This window comes from Thermobia domestica, chromosome 9, assembly GCF_964235325.1.
Source record: "Thermobia domestica chromosome 9, izTheDome1.hap1.1, whole genome shotgun sequence".
NCBI lineage: Eukaryota > Metazoa > Arthropoda > Insecta > Zygentoma > Lepismatidae > Thermobia > Thermobia domestica.
Window position 1 is genome coordinate 249,595,720 of NC_137462.1, and position 21,048 is coordinate 249,616,767.

The window sequence follows — 21,048 nt, forward strand, 5'->3', positions numbered from 1 at the left end:
GGCATCTTATCGTCCTATCCAGCTCACATCAGTCTTTAGTAAACTGCTCGAAAAAGTCCTGATACAAAGGCTTCATCTATATATCCATGAACATAATTTATTACCTAAACACCAAGCAGGCTTTCGACCCGCATTTTCGATTAATAACCAGTTACTTCGTCTTTCGACGATTATTACCAATCAATATAACAAAGGTCTCCAATCATGTCTCGTCTTCATGGATCTAGAAAAAGCTTTTGACAAAGTTTGGCAATATTGGCTCATACGAAAGCTGCAGAAACTTAACCTTCCGACCAGTTATTTACGTTTTATATATACCTTCTTAACTAATAGAATCGGATATGTTTGCATAGGATCTGCCATCTCCAGTCCTATTTTTTCATACTCCGGATTTCCAAAGGGCTCTGCACTCAACCCACTTCCCTATAAACTGTACATCTCCGGTATACCACAACCTACACAGAATGTGTACTTATTTCAATACGCGCATGATACGGCGTTTCTAGCTCTGGGCAAGAGCATGCAGTAGATCAACAACAACTTGCAATCAACTCTAAATAATTTCATGCAATAGTGCAACACTTGGTGACTAACTTTAAATGCCTTCAAAACACAAGCATTGGTATTTCTACCTTCTAAATGCCGCTACAATGTTCAACGTAACCCTCACAACCTTAATATATCTCTACAAGGCCATCTACTTCGACCAACACCTACAGCTACATATGTTGGGGTTGTTTTGACTCTAAATTAAGCTGAAAAGCTCATTTGGAGAAAATAACACAAAAGCCCACTTTGCGGCTCAATCTTCTATGACGTCTAACAGGAACTACTTGGGGTTTACACGCACCTCTCTTAATCAACACATACAAAATGTTCCTCAGGCCCATTTTAACATTTGGCCACATTGCGTGGTGCAATACTCCAACAAAGTTTTACGACCATATCGCATAAAATTACCATATTGGAACTTCATGGCATACCAACACATCAACTTTCCTCACCTTATTCAACATTTTGCATACCTCCGTTTGAAATACATACTCTCTCGCCTACCCGTCTCAAATCCATTCCTCCTATATACTTTACAAGCTGATGCTGAATCTGATGCACCGCATAAATATCTGCATACGCCGTTAAACGTTCGCCTTACGCTATACCTAAAATCTGCACATCCTACAGCTGAAGAACACGACATCTTTCATATATATCTTATATCAGATCATCTTCATCATTTGTTTCCATTTTAGCACTCTGTCTCAATGCAATACTAACCTTGGGCTTTCCGCGTGTTTCCATCAGTCTCGAGTCGCCCCGAGGCAGAAAAACTAACATGCATTCATGTATCTAACACTATGTTTGTGACTGTGGCGTGTATGCACTGCATTTCATTTTATACTATCATCTTTATTTCATAAAAACACAACGCACTGCTTCCATGCCAAAGTTCCATTCTGTTTATACTTGCACAATTTATATATGTATTTTGTTTACTTATATGCACATTTATATTTATTAACTCAATGTTTTGTTTCTTGTTAATTTCAGCACTATTCGTTTGTAAAACTGCACTTAGACCATCTTGTATGCTACAAACCCACCAGTGTCGTCAATTCTGTGCAAAGAGAGGGAGTAACCCTCTAATGGCTAGGGTTAGTAGACACTCTAAAAGCATTCAAATTTGAAATGAAAATAGATGAATAAAGCTTACACTACCAATCCCTAACCCTGTAACCTTAAAAACACTTTAATTGATATTGTAGCACTTTAACAGATATATAGAAACAGATGACTTCTACAAATACTTAAAAGAAATGTTTAATTTATTATATACAAGCTAATACGAAAAGTACATAAATATGAAATGGTACTAATAAACAAAAAAGAATTAGGGAAAACGAATCATGAAAACAATGATAAAATATTGAATAGATTTACTTGACTATGATCTGAGAATAAAGCAAAGAAAGGATAAAAAATAAAGAAAAGAAAGAGTGATAGGAATAACTAAATGTGTAGTAGCGAAAGATTTGAAGTTTGATGATTACAAGAAAACTTTGTTTCATAATATAAAAGCATATAAAAATATAAACCTCATTTGTAATCATAAGCATGATGTATATACTATAGCTGTTAATAAGTTAGCGTTAGATCCGAGTGGTGATAAAAGATATATACTAAAGGATGTTGTAAATACATTAGCTTGAGGATATAATGCCATAGAAGAGAAATAGATATAAATTAGTTATAGTTATAGATATAAGTTCAGTTATAGTTCTTAGATATAAGTTTTTTGTACCTCTTAGATATAAGGTAGTTAAAATTCTCGGTTATAAGTTAAATATAAGTTAGTTATAGTTCTTAGATATAATTTAGTTGTTATTCTTATATATAAGGTTTTTTAAATATCATAAAGGCTATGCTCTGAGCAATGGATTTCATAAAGAGGTATTATAAAGACACTTTCTGAAAACAGAATTGGCAAGTAGAGAAAATGTTGATTGTGTGAGAATTTACTAGGTCTAGTTACAAAAATGTCACTAAATTTGGTTATTTTGTGAAAAAGGTACTAAATCTAGTTAGAAAAAGGAACTAAATATGGTTATTGTCCGAAAGAGTTACTAAATGTAGTTACAAAAGTTCACTAAATCAGATTATTTTGGAGAACTCTTTTTATACGCAGCAAAACCATGTGCTTCTAATAAGGGATACATAATAAAACAATATGCGTAGAGCTTTCCTTCTGCGCTAGCGGTCAGTGGCAATGTCATTGGTGTGCTATGCCCAGTGAGGAGGTGAGAACGGGGTGGCTCAGGAGGAACATTTACCCTCTACTGCTTGAGCTGATAGTGATGTTATATTTTAGTAGGAACCATAAGGGCGATCTACGGTCACAGTAGACGAGGCAGTTTTATGTTTTTCAACGTGGACCATTAGAAGTATCTAGCATCACAGCGGAGATGATTTACATATATACTAATGATCATTTTAAATGATAGGATAAAAGTGTAGAGTGTGTGACAGCATGCTTTGTTAGGTTGGCAACTATGCTTACAAAATACGCTATCCTTGTTCTAAATACGAAAGACTGTGAATATAGAGTTCGAATATCTGTAAGATGATAGTAGCAAATAAATTCTTTTTTGGTTTGTTCAATTGAATACTATAATATTAGCTCATTTTAGCAATCAACTATAAAATTCGATTGTGATAACAAATATAAAAGCCAAAACATTTTTATTTCATACGTGAAAATTGTACTTAGTTAGAATCATATGACGAACAAACATGTGATAAGAGCTTCAAGGTTACTATTACCACTAGCATAAAAATATTAAATATGCCGTTGTAATAAAATGAACATTCGTTGATTTTCTTTGCTCAAAAATACATTGTTCCGTTTCTGCGCTTTCGGTGTTCAATCATTATAAACATTATTCTTAAAACCTGTTAATAATTGAAATGTACAAATTTTGTCAGTAAATACACGATTTCTCACAATTTTTCAGAATTGATTAATATTGAAAAAGTGAAACAAATAATTTGATAAAAATATATTATCAATTCCTTATTTACGATATTTTATTCAAGGCACAGTTTCAGTAGGAAAACACCAATTGTTTATTTTTACGAATTTATTATAAGAAATTATAACTTTATTGTAATATACAAGCTTATGAGCAGAACTGGATAAATAAACTGAAGGAACTAAAAAATTATAATGAACATCTATTTATGAGATTTTTATCCTTTGGCTATGTGATTCTGATAATGGAATATTTTCATATAATACTAACAATCGCATAATTTCTTTCCAGGTGAAACATACAATCAAAATGTGCAGAGTAATCGTCGTTATTTTCATCACATGCCAAATCATGAGCCAAGCTTTCGTTGACAGTCAAGGTAAATACATATTCAAATCGTTTAATTAGTTTTACAATCATAGCTAAGAAAAATTAATCCAAAGCTTAAATGCTCAGAATGGAGATATTTTATAGCAATGCATTTCTTGAATTATAATGCAGTATTTCTTGTGCATTGGCGAAGTTTATCTTATTGCACATTTAACAAGAAATAAAGTGCAACGTTCAAGCCTAACGATATCTATCCCTTGCAGAACGTTGCCACTAAATGTACATCATGTACTATCTCTTATTTTCTACATCCTGGACTATTTACCCACAAAATGTTGTTCAGTTATAGCAAGTATTTACGGAGAAATAAAGTACTACATAGAAGACAAACTTAGCTGAGGCGAGTCTTCTCTTCGTTTGGCCTAACTTTCACACACAAAAATTCATTAATCTTTAAAATGTTGTATCCATGCGCAGCGAACTCAGCTCACGAAGAGCCTACTTTCTGAGATTTAAATTGCAATACACAACAAAAATTATATTTTTCCGAACTCACGCATCAATCATAGACATCTTCATTGCATTGAAAATGGGCTTCTTTCTCCCCAAATTTCCTTCACTTTCGGCTAGTAGTTACCAAGGAGCAAACTACAACATACAAGTCAGTTTATGACTATTTCTAATCAAAGCTCGGTCACTAAATTCTAAAATTTTTATTTTTTAGACGATGATTTTTTTTTTGCTAGCTTGATGGCTAGCTCCCCCAAAGGATTATGCCCTTTATATGGGAAGAGAAGGAAGAGGATTGTGGGTAGAAGGTCTATGAGTGCTGGTCTATGAGTGCATTCTTTATTAATTAGCTTTAATAACAAACAAAACAAAAAAATAATATACAACAGGTATATTACGAAGATAAATAGATGTGAATGTATGATACAACTGCAGACATTATAGCATTATGCTATAATCATAAGGATGGGGAGTAGGTACTAGTTCTAGCGATGGCATTGCCTTTATTTGGTTATGAGATCATATGAAGGACATTATAGCGTTAATGCTATAATCATAAATGAGGGGAATATATGAGATGGAAATGAAGTGCATCGGACATCACAACACGTGGGATATGTTAGTGGACGAATGAGCTAAATCTTCCGGTCCTGGGGTGGCTCAGGACCATGATGGAGACAGTGGGAACCCTGTTAGAACAAAAGGACTACTGTGCAACATAGGATGGAAAGATGAGAGGTGAAGAATAGTCGGTTTTATAAGCAGCAACGGCATGAAGATCGGGATGACCAGGGGGTAAAGTGTAATGATATAATGAAAATAGAAGGGAAAGTGAAGTATGATGAAGGGGATGAGAAGGGGTATAAGCTATATCAAATTTCATAGTATCTAAGAGAAGGGCATGTCGTTCCTCGAACTGTTTAGTAATATACTTCAGTCGGAGGGTTTCGAGGTGGTATAAAATATGGGGAAAACTTAGGCGCTCATAAAGTTCATGTGTAGGGCTGGGTAATTTAATGCGGAATGCAATGCGTAAGGCATGGCGTTCAAGAATTTTTAGTTTCTCGTAATAAAAGGGAGAGGCGTTAATCCAAGCCACGAACCCATACGTTAGTATTGGCCGGAGAAAAACCTTGTATGTGTTTAGGACGACAGATGATTTGAGGCTCCAAGTCGTTCCAGTTAAGCGTCGTAATAGATTCAATCTATTATAAACTTTAGCGACAACCGTCTTTAAATGAGGACGCCAGGTAAGGTGTTTGTCGATGGTGAGACCAAGATATTTAACGTAATTAGCGGGTTTCAGGCGAGTGTCGTCAACGGTTAAATTGAGATAAGATGGATTTTTCTGAATTTTACTACGTTTTCCGGGAGGAAGAAGAAATAATGTTTGTGTTTTATCTGGATTTATCTTGAGCCTCCACTGGTTGCACCAGCTGACGAAGGAGTTGATAGCAGACTGCATAGCGGTATTAATTTGCTGTACTGTGTTCCCTAAGGCTAGGAAGGCTGTATCCTCTGCGTATTGAAAAAGTTGGATGTTGTCTGGAAGTGGCGGTAAGTCTGCAACATATAGAAGATATAATAAAGGAGAAAGTGCTGAACCCTGAGGCACGCCGGAATGTAGAAAGATGGGATGTGAAAGAGCACTGTTGATTGAGATATAGGCCAATCTGCAAGAGAAAAAAAATTGTAAATAAAACGGACGTAGGCGAGAGGAAGTTTGAAATTCAACAATTTAGCAATAAGACCTTGGTGACAAACTTTATCAAATGCTTTCTTAAGATCAAATAATACTAAGCAGGATGGTTTGTTGGTATTATGATAGTGAGCATTCGTAAAAGTTGGTCGTTGATACAGTAATTTGGACGAAAGCCTGCTTGATGATTCGGGAGAAGGTTTTTAACAGAGAGGTGTTGGTGGAGCCTGTAAACGAGAATACGTTCAAGAATTTTGCTGTAGATGGATGTTAATTGAATTGGTCTGTAAGAAGCAACGCTATTGGCAGGTTTGTCCGGCTTCTGAAACATTAAAACTTTCGAGGCTTTCCAGTGAGACGGTATGTAACCTGTTCTGAGTATAAATGTAAAAAAGAGCTAAGAGGTGTAGGAGAATATACGGTCCTTCTTTGATATGGCGATATGTAATCTCATCTAGTCCAGGGGCAGTATTGCGTTTTCGTGCTACGGTGTCTTGAATTTCGACTGTGGGGATAGGAGCTGTAAGCGGATGGTTAGCGGGAAGAGAGTGGGATTGATTTGGTTGAAGGTGAGGGGACTGAAAATTAACTTTTTCGACTGGATTAGTTTTTGACTGATTAGCAGGTGGTAGAGGAGTGAAAATTGTTTGTAGGTAATCGGCAAAAGCGTCCGCTTTATCTTTATCGGTATGAAGAGCTTTGTCATGGTGAATTAATGGATATGGCGTATGTGTCTTTTTACCTGTTAGGATGTTGAATCTTTTCCAAAATTTTGTGGGGTGAGCAGTATCTGAAAGTTTATTGGAAGTGTCTATCCAACGCCGTTGTTTATATGCCCGTATGTAATTTCGGACTGTCCGTTGAAATTGTCTATGAAGCCGTAAGGATTCGACATTGCCGGTGCGTTGATAATCACTATAGAGTTCTCTAGAACGACGAATAAGTGGAAGGTAATGGGGTGGGAGTTGAGGATGATGAGGAGAAATAGTTGACTTGGGAATATTTGAGTTTGCGGATGCCTGAATAGATGATGTGATAACGTCAAGCGCATGATATAAACCTTCTTCTGTAGTAGGGGCTTCTAAGTGTTCAAGACTGCGTGCAAGAGAAATGCGGTATGCTTCCCAGTCTGCTTTATCAAAACGTGGGACTTCACGTGATGGAATAGAATTGGATAGGTTGGAGACTCGGCTTGTGATAGAAAGTTTAATGGGAAGGTGATCACTGCCCATCGGATCGAGTACGTGCACAGTGCATCGGTCTATGAGATTATGCGAAACTATGACTACATCTGGTGTAGTGTTGAAAACATGTCGAGTTGGTTTGGGTAGTTGCAGAATAGTGCCGGTAGTGTGAGTGGTGATGAAATCCTGGAAGTGGCGTTTCTGACGATCGGTACGGCTGTGAAAATTGATGTCAGCCATGATTACAAACATTCTGAAGTTATTGGAAATATATTGAGAAAACCCATAAGGAAGTTCATGACCAGGGCGAATGTAGATTGTGGCAATGGTTACATAAAGGTTTGAAAAATAGAGCGTAACAACCAAGTTTTCAGACAGATTTTGTATTGGAGGATGAAAGATGATATATGGTAAGCTTCGAGGGAAACCAATAGCTACTCCACCATTTGCTCTGCGGGCTGGTATGGTGTTGTCGTGGCGAAGAACATGATAATTTGAAACTTTGCTAGAGCGTGCAGCTGTAAAGTGAGTTTCGTTTAGTAAGAATGCATGAATGGTTTCCTCCAAAAGAAGTTGTTCAAACAAAGTCCTGTGTTCCTGTAAGGAGCTGATATTCAGAAACAATAAACTAATATGAGAGTCCATGTCTGAAAACTCAATGTGTATCAGTTGTAAGGTCAGTGTTGAGAATAGAAGAGTGAAAATATACATTTTGACCAGAGTAAGTAGCTTGGAAGTTAACACTGAGGATTATTTTGGCTCCCAGTTGAATTTGTTGGAAGACGTGTTGCCGTTGAAAGGGAAGAATATTTTGAAGTGCTGTGGTGAGAAAAGAAAGAAACTGGTTGATTTGAATTGGTTGAAAAACAGAAGTTGGCGTATCCATAGGATTGTCGGTAGGTGCCGTAACCTTTAAGGGCACGACTAGTTCTGGCTTGCTTGGTTCAGGACGGGGCCGTGCTTTGCACCTGTAGCTAAAAGTGGGATGAGCATCTCCACAAGTACTACATGCTGGTGGATTTTGGAGGTTTGGACAGGTTTTCGTGTTATGAAGTTGCGAGCAGTATCCGCATTTCGCAGGATTGCGACATTCCGCTGTGCTCTGCGAGTTATAAATTTGACATTTCTCGCAACGCAATGGAAGGGGAGCTGGAGTGTGTGATGGCTCCACTCTGTGGCGTTTTTTATAAATGAAAGCTCCATTGCAAAGTAAATCGTCAATGGTCTCTTGAGAGCTAGTCAAAACGCGGACCATGTAAGTTGCGCCATGTACGCTTTTGATGCGTAAACACTTGAGAATGGAGTGCCCTTCAGCTTTTAGTTCCTCGCTGACTTCATCGTCGCTTATACTTGGTTCGACTCCACGTATGACTACTGATAAAGCAGGTTGTCGGCGTGGAGGAGGTTGCTGTTTTATATGTTTATCTGTTAGTTTCTGCAGGTTAGCGTTTTTGCCAAAAATTTCAAATAAGTATTTATTTCGAATAGTCGTTGCAAAGTTAGGATCTGGTGATTTAATTATGATCCCGTTGCGAGTTTTAGTGATCTGAGTGACTTGTGCTCGAGTGAAATACTTTCTTAGTTGAAGAAAAATTTGCTTCTCGTTTTGGAACTTCGGATCGTAATTAGTAAGCAGATAAGAATAGAACGTCTGTTTTGAGATGTCTTCTAGAGAAGGAAATTGCTGCCTATCGTCTGGAGATGGTACGTCCATCTCGGTAGAGTGAGATTGCACAGGTTGCGAAGAGTGGTGCTTTTTTGGCGGTGGCGATTTTTGCTGACTGCGAGTGGTTCGCACTGGGGCTGGGGATCGCGACAGAGATCGGACACCTGCGCGCGAACCCTTGCTGTTTTTGCGTTTATCAGTCTTGCTGATGGCACCAGTTGAAGCAGAAGGTGAGGGTGTTGTTTGTCCGGTTTCGATATCCATGGTCGTCTAAGTCGATGTGATGAATCAACAAAGTACGTAACTCAGATGAGGGTAGCCTGAATGAGAAAAATGAAATGATGCAATAGCCAAAAATAGCTGGCCTCTCTCGGGTGAAACCCTCTATCTCGTCGCACCACTACGCCCGTAGCAATGACTGCCTGGTTGCGTCCACAACTCAGGATCGATGAAAGCCTAGACTCGATACCTAGGTACCTCGGCCGGAGAGTTGAGAGCCAAGTGGAAGTATGTAGACGATGAGCTAATTTTCCACTAAAGAAAATCAGATCCAGTCTATTATTAGCGAGAGTTGAAGTACTATATAAAAGGTGAGTCGAACGGCTTATGTCGCTTGTCCAGTCCGGCAATCCAATAAAGCATCTATTACTCTAATCGACAAAAAATACTTTTTCTTTACCACACGGAAGAAAATACCTGACTCTAATACAACGTTTGACGTAGAATTCAAATCTACAATCAATGTTTCTGCATCACCCTCGGTTTTCCCGTGACAGCTCGAAAACCCTTAGGTATATAAACACAAAAATTATATTGTATCTTATCGTGATAAACACTTATTAAGCCATCTAAGCAAGGTTTATACATAATTGCATTTGAATTGAAACATATTTCAACGATATATACACCGTGTTACCATTTTATGTCTACTTAATAAATAAGACAAAGGAAGTGAGTGGTAAGGTAAACCATATAATTATTGGCCACTTAAGCATTTTTTTATTTTGAAATTATGTCAAAATTTGACTATTTCGCATAAAAGAAAATAATATACCTTTCTGGAAACTGTGTTTAATTCTTAATGCAATAGGCTATAAATGCACTAGGAAGCTCCATAAATGGTGTACAAAATTAAAATTAAATGAACATTTACGAAAAGTTACAGTTATTGGCCACTCTTTAAAGTAATTGGCCACTATCAAGATAATTATTGGCCACGTGCCAATTGCGACTTAAATTAATTACTACTTTTATATTCATAAAATACAACGTTTACTATAAGGCTACTATGAAGTACAACTATAAATACAATTGTTAGTACGATGTTCTGAAGCAAAAATAATATTCGTAACTAGAACTTTTTTTATTTGACTTTATGTGTAACTAGAATGTGTAGAAATGTAATAAAATCATATAGTTTACTGATATTTAGAAAAGACAGCCGACTTGTAGGCCTATCCTACACGCAATTATTCTTGTTTGAATTTGAAACAATATTTACAAGATCTTCCACATCGGTAGAATCTTCATCAGTCAATTCATATGAACTACTTGTGTCGTCTGGATGGAAACAATTCTGACAAAGAAACTCGTCACCATCACTTGGATTCGGAATGTGAATTGTGTGAGCTTTCGGAATGCATGTTACGTGGTACAAATTTCGACACTGACCACACTTAATCACTTCTTTATCGTGTACACTACGATTGCATGTAAAACAATTTTCTTCAACTTTACTCTTGCCACTACTTTAAAAAAAAACTTTCTTAACCTTTTTCTGTGGTATTTCATTACTTTTACTTTCCTTCGCTTCGTTGCGTTTTCTTTTCTTCTCATCATTATCTTCTTATTTGTTCTTTTTAGACAACCGCTTATTTTCAAGTATTTCCTGATATTGTTTTGATGTTATAGCGTAAGGAAACCGTTCAGTGTTTCTTTTACCTTTTCTTTTGGGAGTTTCTTGCCATAGAAGGAAACTACCTAAACCAGAAGTTGGTGTAGGCCTATTAGCAAAACCCGATGGTTCAGGAAACTGTCTTGGTTCATCACTTACTGTTATCATAATATCTTTATCCAAGTCGTGTGCACTGTTACGATTTAAGTTTCATCCTGCCTAGGTTTTGTTTCATTCGAATCACTTTCTACTTCTTTCTGTACACATGTTGAAGGATGAGGTGCTTTCATGTTTTGATCTGTTTTGTTGAAATAAAGCCACAAACGAAACAAGGCAAACAAGTCGGATCCATAATCACCGTGGTAACCATCTTTGTCGATTCTTTCAAATTCGTTCATTCTGTCTTCTCCAACGATATCTGAGAACGATAAATAAGATAACGTGGGCTTATCTTCATCTTTCCAGTTTTGTGGTTGTGGGGGCATTTTTTCGGTCGATTTAACAAGACATTTGGAGTAGTCTATAGCGTCTGGATCGAAGGGGTAAAGGCCACACGCTCTAAAGCCATTCTTTAAGTTGGGGGCGCGGTGGCTCAGTGGTAGAGTGTTCACCTCCGGTGCTTGGGGTCCCTGGTTCGATCCCAGCTCGCGCCGTGTGGACTTTGTGGTGAACAAACACCGTGCTCGTGGGTTTTTTCGGGGATTTCCCGTTTCCTCCCACTTTCTTCATTCCACCACTTCATTCATCTGTCATTATCACCGTCTAATTTAGCCTAACCGGCCTAACCGTGGGACGTTAAACTTAAAGATTTTATTTCCATTCTTTAAGTTCTCTGGTTTTAGCGAAGAATCGATTACATCTTGTAAGACAGATGCAAATGACACTTTGATGAGTGCTTCATGGGGATGATTAGTTTTCCATTTCCGTATTGATTTATGTCATGCTACCTTGATGGGCCGAAACTCCTACATCAGCTGGCTGCAAAAATTCAGGTGGCGTTCTGATACAGTCCTATGACCTCTATATATAGTTGGTTGCATAATACGCTCAGTTGATAAGTTAGGTGATCCTTGTGCCCATCCAGGAAAATAATTACTGGAAATGTTACTTTTGTTGGACGAGAAATGGATGAAGAACATTGCCTACATATTCATAGAACACTTGTGCTGTCATCCACCCGTTGTTACTTCGTTCTACACCCCAAGTAGATGGAACTGATGTAGTAATCTTTTCAGGAATTCTTTTGCAAGGATAAACAACTAGAGGACAGGAAGATCCATCAGTAGCAAACGTGTGAAGAACAGTGATTTGTTCTTTTGGCGAGCCTTGTTCTACATTGTATACATTTTAAGCACTTTTCTGAGAAAGGGCTTTTCCTGTTTTTGTAGGTTCTACTTGTAGCTCCTACTTGAAAGAAATATTAAAATTTGGTGATAGGAGTAACTATCTTTTCAGTCCCAAATTCGAGTACCAGCATCATAGGGCGTTTTCAAATTCTTCATTATCTTTCAGCAATCTTCTTGTTTTATCCGTCTTACCCGAAAATATTTAAAGGTCGGATATAAAATAAATTATTAATTTCAATTATTTAATTAGTCAAAAGTTTTAAACTAATTAGATAAGCCCAGCAATTTTTGTAAAATATTGCACGATCGTTTCACAAACATTCTAAACCTGAGACTGCATATCAACAAGAACAGTTAGATGATATTTCACTAATCATCTTCAGAAGCACCGCCTATGGGCCAAACGATTCTTTGTTGCCAGGGATTTTCAATTTAAATTGTAATGTTGCACGTGGCACATCATATTTCTTTGCTACTATTCTGATCGAAGAGTTTCCATCCATAACATCTTTAATTGTATTACTTAATGCTTGTCGTGAATATGATGGTCGTTTTGGCATTGTGTAATCTGAAAAATAAAATAAAACTCTCGGTTAGTTGGCTCAAATGCAATATGTTATTCAAATAATGGAGTGCGATAGTTATTAGCCATGCAGAAGATAGTTATTAGCCACCCCGGCCATTAACTGTAACCGAACATCGTAGGAACGTAAAATTTTTACAGATGCAAAGCTCAAATATAACGACTATTTTTCGATAGAAAAAGCAAGTTAGAATTCAATACAAAGAAAATGTAGTTATTGACCAGGGTGGCTAATTACTGTCAAAGAAGAAAATTTATTGGTGTAGCGTTCCCATCCGCCGTCAAAGTCAAAGTAGTTGCCAAAAGCCCAACATACATGGATAATAAGGTCGCAAGATATGTTGATCCGTCAGCAACACCCTCAACCAACTACAGAGGGATCCACGCGAGTGGACGTCACTAGATTATATTCAGAGTAGGATTCGGGAAATGAAAGATAATTCAGCATTTATCCAAGAATTCAAATAAATACCACACAAATAACCAAATATATTTATATCAAAGAAATGACAACAAACACAATTCAGCTTAACAAATTTTATTAACAAAATATTTACAAGTATTATTTGATCATTCAGATATCCGATGGCGACAATGAATTCTCCGCCGATAAATATAGTATGTTGTAGTTTCAATTCTCAAATTAAATACTCCAAATTTAGTAAAAGCCAATAATCATTAATGTGTTCAAATCTCAAAGCTTTACAAAAATATCCAAAAGTTTGCAATATTCAATTATATTTAATATATATTAATAAGGAGAGAGATCAATTCTTCGTAATGCCTCAGTATTACGAGCGATAATATCAATTCATAAACTAGTAATTCAAAGTAGTCAACAACTCTGGGGGAGGAATTGAATTCTGAATGCAATTCAAAATACGCAGAAAGTTAAATATTTTTTAGTTTAGTGAAGTAAAAAATTAATTAGAATTCACTATCAAATACGCCAAAGCAGTATCTCACTCCGTAATTCTAACGCATCTAAACTTCGTACACAATCTTTAAATATTAATCCAAAATTCCAAATGTCTCAATATTCGATATTCAGGAGACGAAACAAGTTAAGGTAACACCAATAACATACGAATATAAATATTAAATATGATAAATGAATAATAATAATGGCTCTCACCCAAAATATTAAATGCTGAATTATTATGCGGTTTGATAACTATGGAAGAATCGGAAACGTATTAGACCACAACGAGCTATAATGGAAACTCTCTCCACGTTTAACACACACCTCACGTCGTTTTTCAATTCTATAGTTACCTCCGCATATGCTTGTCTTGGGACTGCTTGTCGACTTTACCAAGTTAACAAGGGAAACGAGAATAATTGGTTATTGCTGTGCAATCTAATCAAGCTGTATCGAAGTTCTGACAAACTGTAGCCAAATCGTACAGATAGGAAAACTCCTCATTCCAATCAGTATGCAACTACTACACCTCGCAACAATGCCTTGCAACTAATGCAACTGAATTCTGAATAAATCTGTAATTAAGCCCAATTAAGATATAAGAGGACTGTTATTTCTCTCTATATCAGTTTGAGCTATTTCCTGCGTTGCGACTTCCCACATCTGCATTCCACTATTCTACTAAATAGTAACTTCGTGAAAATGAAGAAAAGGAACCTTTACCAGGTGGTGGGAAAAGAGCTTTTTTGAACAAACCAAAGGTTCGACACCATACGCACTTACGTTTTATACATTCCCATTCCACCATTCCCGAAATTTCCAAAGTAGCTCATACAAACGAGTACTTTGTGATTTGAATTCATCCAACGACACTTTGGAATGCTAACACTGTCTGAAGTGGGATATTTCTGCAAGTTCAAGCACGAGTTTCCCTCGTTCTCATTCCACCAAATAGAGAACTTCAATTCAAGAATTCCAACAAGGGTTTTCCTTGAATAGTAAAACTCAGCGATTTGGCCAGACTTACGCAAATGTATCTTATATATCTTTCTCGTGCGTGAGAAACACGGCAGAAAAACGAGAGTCACAAATATGAAATCAATATAAAGAGTGGCAAATGGAAAGAAACCCCACTCACTGGAAAAACACAATTGGGCACTGTCTGCAATGCACTATTACTTCAACCACGAAGTAACACTATTCTTTCACAGCACTTTTTAAAAAAATACACAAAACAAATGCACAGTAACAACTTCTTATTCGCATTTCTATTATTCTTCCACACAGTAATGAAACTTCACAAAAGCTTTGGAATGAAACGAAATTTGAATCAAACGTAACATTAAGTAAAGTCCTCTTTCAACTATATAGAACGCGAACAGGACGTAGCCTTTCTCCTCGTCCGAAGAACAAATCCTAGACATCCTCCCACACCTAGCACTTCATGGTCAGTTCGCTGTCACGAAAGACGAGCGAACCCACCAAAACAATTGGCGCTACCATCGCGTCAGATGAGACACGCATAACACGTAATCGGCCTTGAGGCAATACAACAGAATTCCTCCTCCTCTCTCTTTAACCACAAAACTCAGCTGATCTAAACAGCTTGCATTCTTTTTACTCTCTCTTTTTCTTCCTTTTTAAAAAGCAAGGAAAACCAATCAAAACTGATACATAGATACAGACATTCTCTTTCATGAAGAGAGCATACTTTATGTTACAATTGATTATTTAATTTCGTTTTCTTCCTTTTTGTCCTCTCTCCATACTCATCGTAACGAGATCGTTAAAGGCTGGCCACCGATGGAAAAGAAAAATTCTTCATCCTGGAATTTTTCGTCAACTGAAGTAGCGAGGCTACGGAATATATAAACATCATAAGTACATCACATACATAGTTATACATTAACAAATACTAATTAAAATCATAAATTATATATACAGAAATATTATTTATATACAATTAATTAATTTAATTTTTAATTTACCATGGTATTCATTTACTCATCATCTTTTTTTGTTCATCATGGCCATGATGAAATAGCAAAGAATTATGATAACAATGACACACCAATATCATAACAAACAATTTTAGCCTTGTACTTACAAACCAACATATTTACACAATTCCAAATTATATGAAAACAAACTGCCTTCTTTTGCTACATTTAATCACGTTTGCTACGATAAACCTTAGCTCAGATACATGCGAACGTCTGCATGAATCCTCTTTATCGTTCTCGTCTGACACTAATACGGTGTTAGGTGTTAGAAACCTTCGGATGACAAATGGTCCAAACCATTTTCACTCAGTGACTTTGCTACCTTGTCGCTTAACGAAGACTTAACATGCGCCTTTAACAGTACCTTCTGTCCAACATCCAGATTAACGGGATTTCTCCTCCGCAGTATTAATTTACGTCTTGAAGCCCAACTTCTCTCCATGTTACATATCGCTACCTTCAACTACTCTGCCAACGATTTACCTCCGAAATCGGAATCGCTGATGCACCATCGATTCTCAAGCGGTGTGTTATAACGACGTCCAAAGAAGATTTCGATAGGTGACATCTTCAATCCCGAATGTTCGCTGTTGTTTAAGGTAAATTGTAACTCTGGGATAAGGGATGACCATAGATGTTGCTTAGTTGATATATAAGCTCTGAGAGAAGCCTTCATTGCCTTGATAAATCTCTCCGCTGCGTTACCACCAGGACTGTAAGGACTAAGCCTTATGTGCTTAATACCTAGGCCAAACAAGAACTTCTTAAAATGTTCGGAATCAAAGATTGAGGCCTTATCAGTAGACACAGCCTCCGGAAAACCCAATCAACTGAATATTTCCATCATTTTGTTGGCCACCACACTAGAACTCAAACTTCGCAGACGTTCAAGAACCAGAAATCGGCTTGCTTTATCCACCCCGATTAGAATATACTTATACCCAGTGGAATTAGGCAATGCTCCTACGATGTCATACATCCAGTGCGCGTTAATCCTTCTACTGAAATTGGAAACCAAATGTCCCATTTTTTTCTGGTTGGACTCTTTTACTTTCTGACATACGTCAAAGGTACTGACGAACTTCTTAACGTCTTCTTTCAAATCGTCCCACGTGAATTTCTTCATCAGCTTACCCAGTGTCCGAAAAATACCAGAATGGCCAATAATTAGTGCATCTTGGTGATGATACTCAATGAGTAATCTTCTCAAATCCTTAGAAATTACAATCTTATAAAGATTGATAGCCGAATTCGTTCTCTTCAACAATATATTTTTGTTAAGGATATACCCATTAACATCCTGGCCATTCTCCAATTTCTTGATGATATCATCCACATCTGGATCTTCTCTCTGCAGTTTGTCAATGGGTTTCTTCACTAACGGCAAATTCCAAAGATGCGCCAATTTCATATTCTTCTTAAACGCTACCAAACCAACTGGGCCGTCTAAAACATTAAACTCAAAGGGATCGTACATTCGCGTAGCGATGATGGTCTCCCCTGATTTTATATGCCGGATCTTGAAGTCGAATTGGCAAAGCGTCTCCACGAATGGACCGTGTTTCAGAAGTCTTTTGCTATTGTTAAGGATCCAAGATAACGCTTTATTGACGGTCAACACATCAAATTCGTTTACAAGGTAGTGCCTAGAGCGAGAAATGGTTTTAACCAAACTAATAAATTAAATCACAATAATGCTGCGGTTTTTATCCGCCTCTGACAACTTCTTACTACAATAACATACCGGCTGAAGGTCAACCTTCGAATTTCTCTGAGACACGCATCTTGCTATACGATTTCCACTCCCGTCGACATAGACTACAAAGCGCTTATTTGATCCAGAGTTTTCAATACAACATTCTCTATCAAAATACATTTTAACTTCTCCGGGATCTGTTGATGTGTCCAGATGAACTTAACCTTTGGAGATTTAAGAGCACTAAGAGGAGCCATGAGCTCTTGTAACTCTGAAGCAAATTTAGAATAGTAACTGAACACTCCTAATATTTTTAATAATCCACGCCTATTACGAGGTGGAATATTTCTAATAGGAGAGACTCTGCTCGGATCTATTTCCATCTGGTCTCCTTGAATTATATATCCTAGATAATTTATTCTTTTATAGAACATAAAACATTTAGCAGGAGATCCCGTAATATTATATTCTTTGAATCTTTGAAAACCTTTTTAACCATTTGCATATGTTCTTCTACAGTATTACTGGCTACCAGGACGTCACCAAAATAAACCTTGACTCCCTTATCTGTCAGATCACCCAACACTTTCTCCATAGCCCTCGATAAAATATTATTTCCCGCCTTTATACCAACGGGTACTCGAGTGTACTGATAGCACCCTTTAGATGTAACGAGTGTAGTGATGTCTCGAGACGATTAATTGTGGTATATCTGACTATAGTCCCGCTTTAACTGGAATTTGTTGTACAATTTCTTATCAGCAAGGCCCGTCAAACATGCCTCTAGTTTTGGGGAAAGATATACATCATTTACTATTAAGTTATTGGCTTTGATGTAATTAACAACTATACGATACGTATTGATCTTGTTCTTGACAAGAAAAGAGCTACTACCATAGTTGGAATGGTCAACCTCTTCCAGTATCCCTTCTCTAACAAGATCATCAATTTGTTCATAAAATTTTTTTTCTTATTTTTGGGAACGGGGAAAGGCGTATCTTATATGGTATATTCTCTTTTAAATAGAGTCTACCTACAAACCCTTTGATGCATCCAACCCTCTCTGAAATTACATCTGAATACTTGGCTTTCATTGAGTTGATAAAAGCGGTAACCTCAGGGGTTTCGTACTTCCATGAGTCCTGACCCAAGCTGTGATCTTTCACCTGTATGTCACTGTGGTTAAACACCTGTGTGTTATTCTGAGCCACCTCCGTTGATCCCGAATAATGGTCAAGAGGATGGAACTTTTTGATAAGTTGAATCAATTTATGAAAGTTCTCGGATTGTTCCGATGATTCTGAACCACTGCTAAGCACATTAGATGAAATATTCTTATGTTCCTTAACATCGACCTTATCACTCATATCTGGATCGTGGGAGCGCGGTGGCTCAGTGGTAGAGCGTTCACCTCTGGTGCTTGGGTTCCCGGGTTCGATCCCAGCCCCCGCCAAGTGAACTTTGTGGTGGACAAACACCGTGCTCGTGGGTTTTCTCAGGGTTCTCCCGTTTCCACCAACTTTCTTCATTCCACCATTTCACTCATCTCTCATCATCACCGTCTCCTTTAGCCTAACCGGCATAACCGTAGGACGTAAAACTTAAAGATTTCATTTTCATTTTTTTCATATCTGGATCACTACCACCACTTGATCATTCGAAACCACTATCTAGTTTCGAAGATTCGGTGACTTTATTCTTCTTTCTATCTTTTCTTCTTCGACGACGTTCATGCCTTTTCTTACTGCAGCACTTCTAAGATTGTCCAGAGTTCGAAACATTTTTAACCGATGAATCCAAATTGTGAACATTAGCAACGTTATCCAATGCCAAGATACTATCTGATGAAGGATTGCCACCAGAGACAGATTCTGAAGTTCTTTGAGCATCACGAGTTTCGGTATTCTAAACCCACCTCGATGATGCACTATCTGCGAAAGGTCGCTGACTTAGGGACATTCCTCTCGCACCAACTCCATTAGCTGAGAGAGAATCTTCAAAATCACTAAATCTCCCAGTAGAATTCGTAAGCATCACATGTCCTGGAGATGAAGATCCGTGAAGGGACATTTCACTTGCACCACTAGGTCTATCTGAAGTTTCAGAAACCCAAAAATTCGGATAGTCTTTGTTGGAATCCTCATACACACCAACTTGCATTCCATTGGATAGAGAAACATGGATATTGTTCTGTTCGGAATTAATTGAACCCAAACTTTCACAACAACGATGACGAGAACTGGATGTATCAGCAACACCATCAGTACTTCCAAATTCTTCAGCTGGAACTGTAGTATCTCTAACCGCAGGTCTGTAGTTCGGTATCTTAACTCTCATTGGTTTCCTCCCACATGACATTCCACTAGCACCAATTCGTCTCGTCGAACTCCTTGATGAAGTACTAGGAGGATTTCCTGAAGTTCTTGAAGTTAAATTACCAAGTGGTGAAAATTGAACCTCGGACATTTCATTTACACCACGTAATCCACTGGTCGATGATTCTGTACGATAAGCATTCACAACGTATCTTCAATAGGACTTCCTGAGTCCACTTCGGAGTCAATCATAGCTCTAAATTGTCCTAATTGGATGTCATCTGGAACTCGAATCTATAACATCCTCGATTCAACATCCGACAAATCCAGATTGCATTAGATTCCCTCATCATGTAATCCGTAGTTGAAAATATCTTCATAAATGAAGATTGAAAACATTTTATTATCATTGGTTTCAACTTGATTCCAATTCCGATGATCCTTGATATTAGTCGAGCACGACAGGCCATCACGAGATATTGCCTTAATTCCCTCGGGATGAAAAAGGGGTTGACGAACCGTCTTCTTAAAGTTCAAAGATATTCGACGTTTACCATTGCGGAGCACCAAAACATTCTTGGAGTAATCAGTGAAGGAATATGTACAACGCAAAAACGGAGTTCCGAGTAAACACTTGCAGGGTAACTGCTCAACAATCTTGAACCCTACTCTTTCGAAGGGACCCGAAAGATTCAAAGTCAAAACAATTTCCTGGTTCGTAGAAAAATGCAAACCAGAAGGTGCATTCACAAGTTTTTCTTGCGTTATGGTAATCTTCTTCTCCAATCCGCAAGCACGAACTAAGTCTATTCGAACTATATTGAAACACGAACCACCATCAATGCATATGTCCGTTACCTGGTTATTAATTCTCCCCACAAGGAAATAAGCCACTGTATTGTTCATCTCAGAAGGAATTTGCGTTTGAGCTGGTCTCACTTCGCGTCTAGGATCAGATAGTGAAAAAGGACCCTTGGAATTCCGAAAATCCCTAGAGTTTCCCTTTACTCTATCCGATTTGTTTTCATTAAGGGTTGATCTGTTTTTATTTTCTGACAAAGATTCAATAACCATTGATTTATGCTGATATGCACCTTTAGACTGATAACTGGATACTAATGCATTCATTTTCTTTTTATTATAACCCATTTCCTTATTATAATCTAATTGATCTCGGAGATTTAACACATGTCTATCGGCAATGTTTAATAACTCCAAACGAGTTGCTGGTATATAGTTGTATAACATTCTAAACCACTGATTTGGGTTTATACCACAAATTATAATATTTACTAATTCTGATTCTGGGCCTGAAAAACCTAATACATTCATTGCAATAACAACCGATCTAACATAATCATTTATTTGTTCCA

The 21,048-nt window shown here is 37.4% G+C and overlaps 1 long non-coding RNA gene across 4 annotated transcripts in view; it reads left to right on the top strand.

Annotated features, from left to right (window-relative positions):
- The window catches only part of LOC145694246 (uncharacterized), a 1,290,393-nt gene that overhangs the window by 490,168 nt on the left and 779,177 nt on the right, over positions 1 to 21,048 (top strand). For all 4 annotated transcript variants that reach the window (XR_014132974.1, XR_014132976.1, XR_014132977.1 and 1 more), the window contains one exon: positions 3,819 to 3,906. This is a non-coding gene — a long non-coding RNA (uncharacterized LOC145694246). The remainder of the gene's footprint in view (positions 1 to 3,818; positions 3,907 to 21,048) is intronic.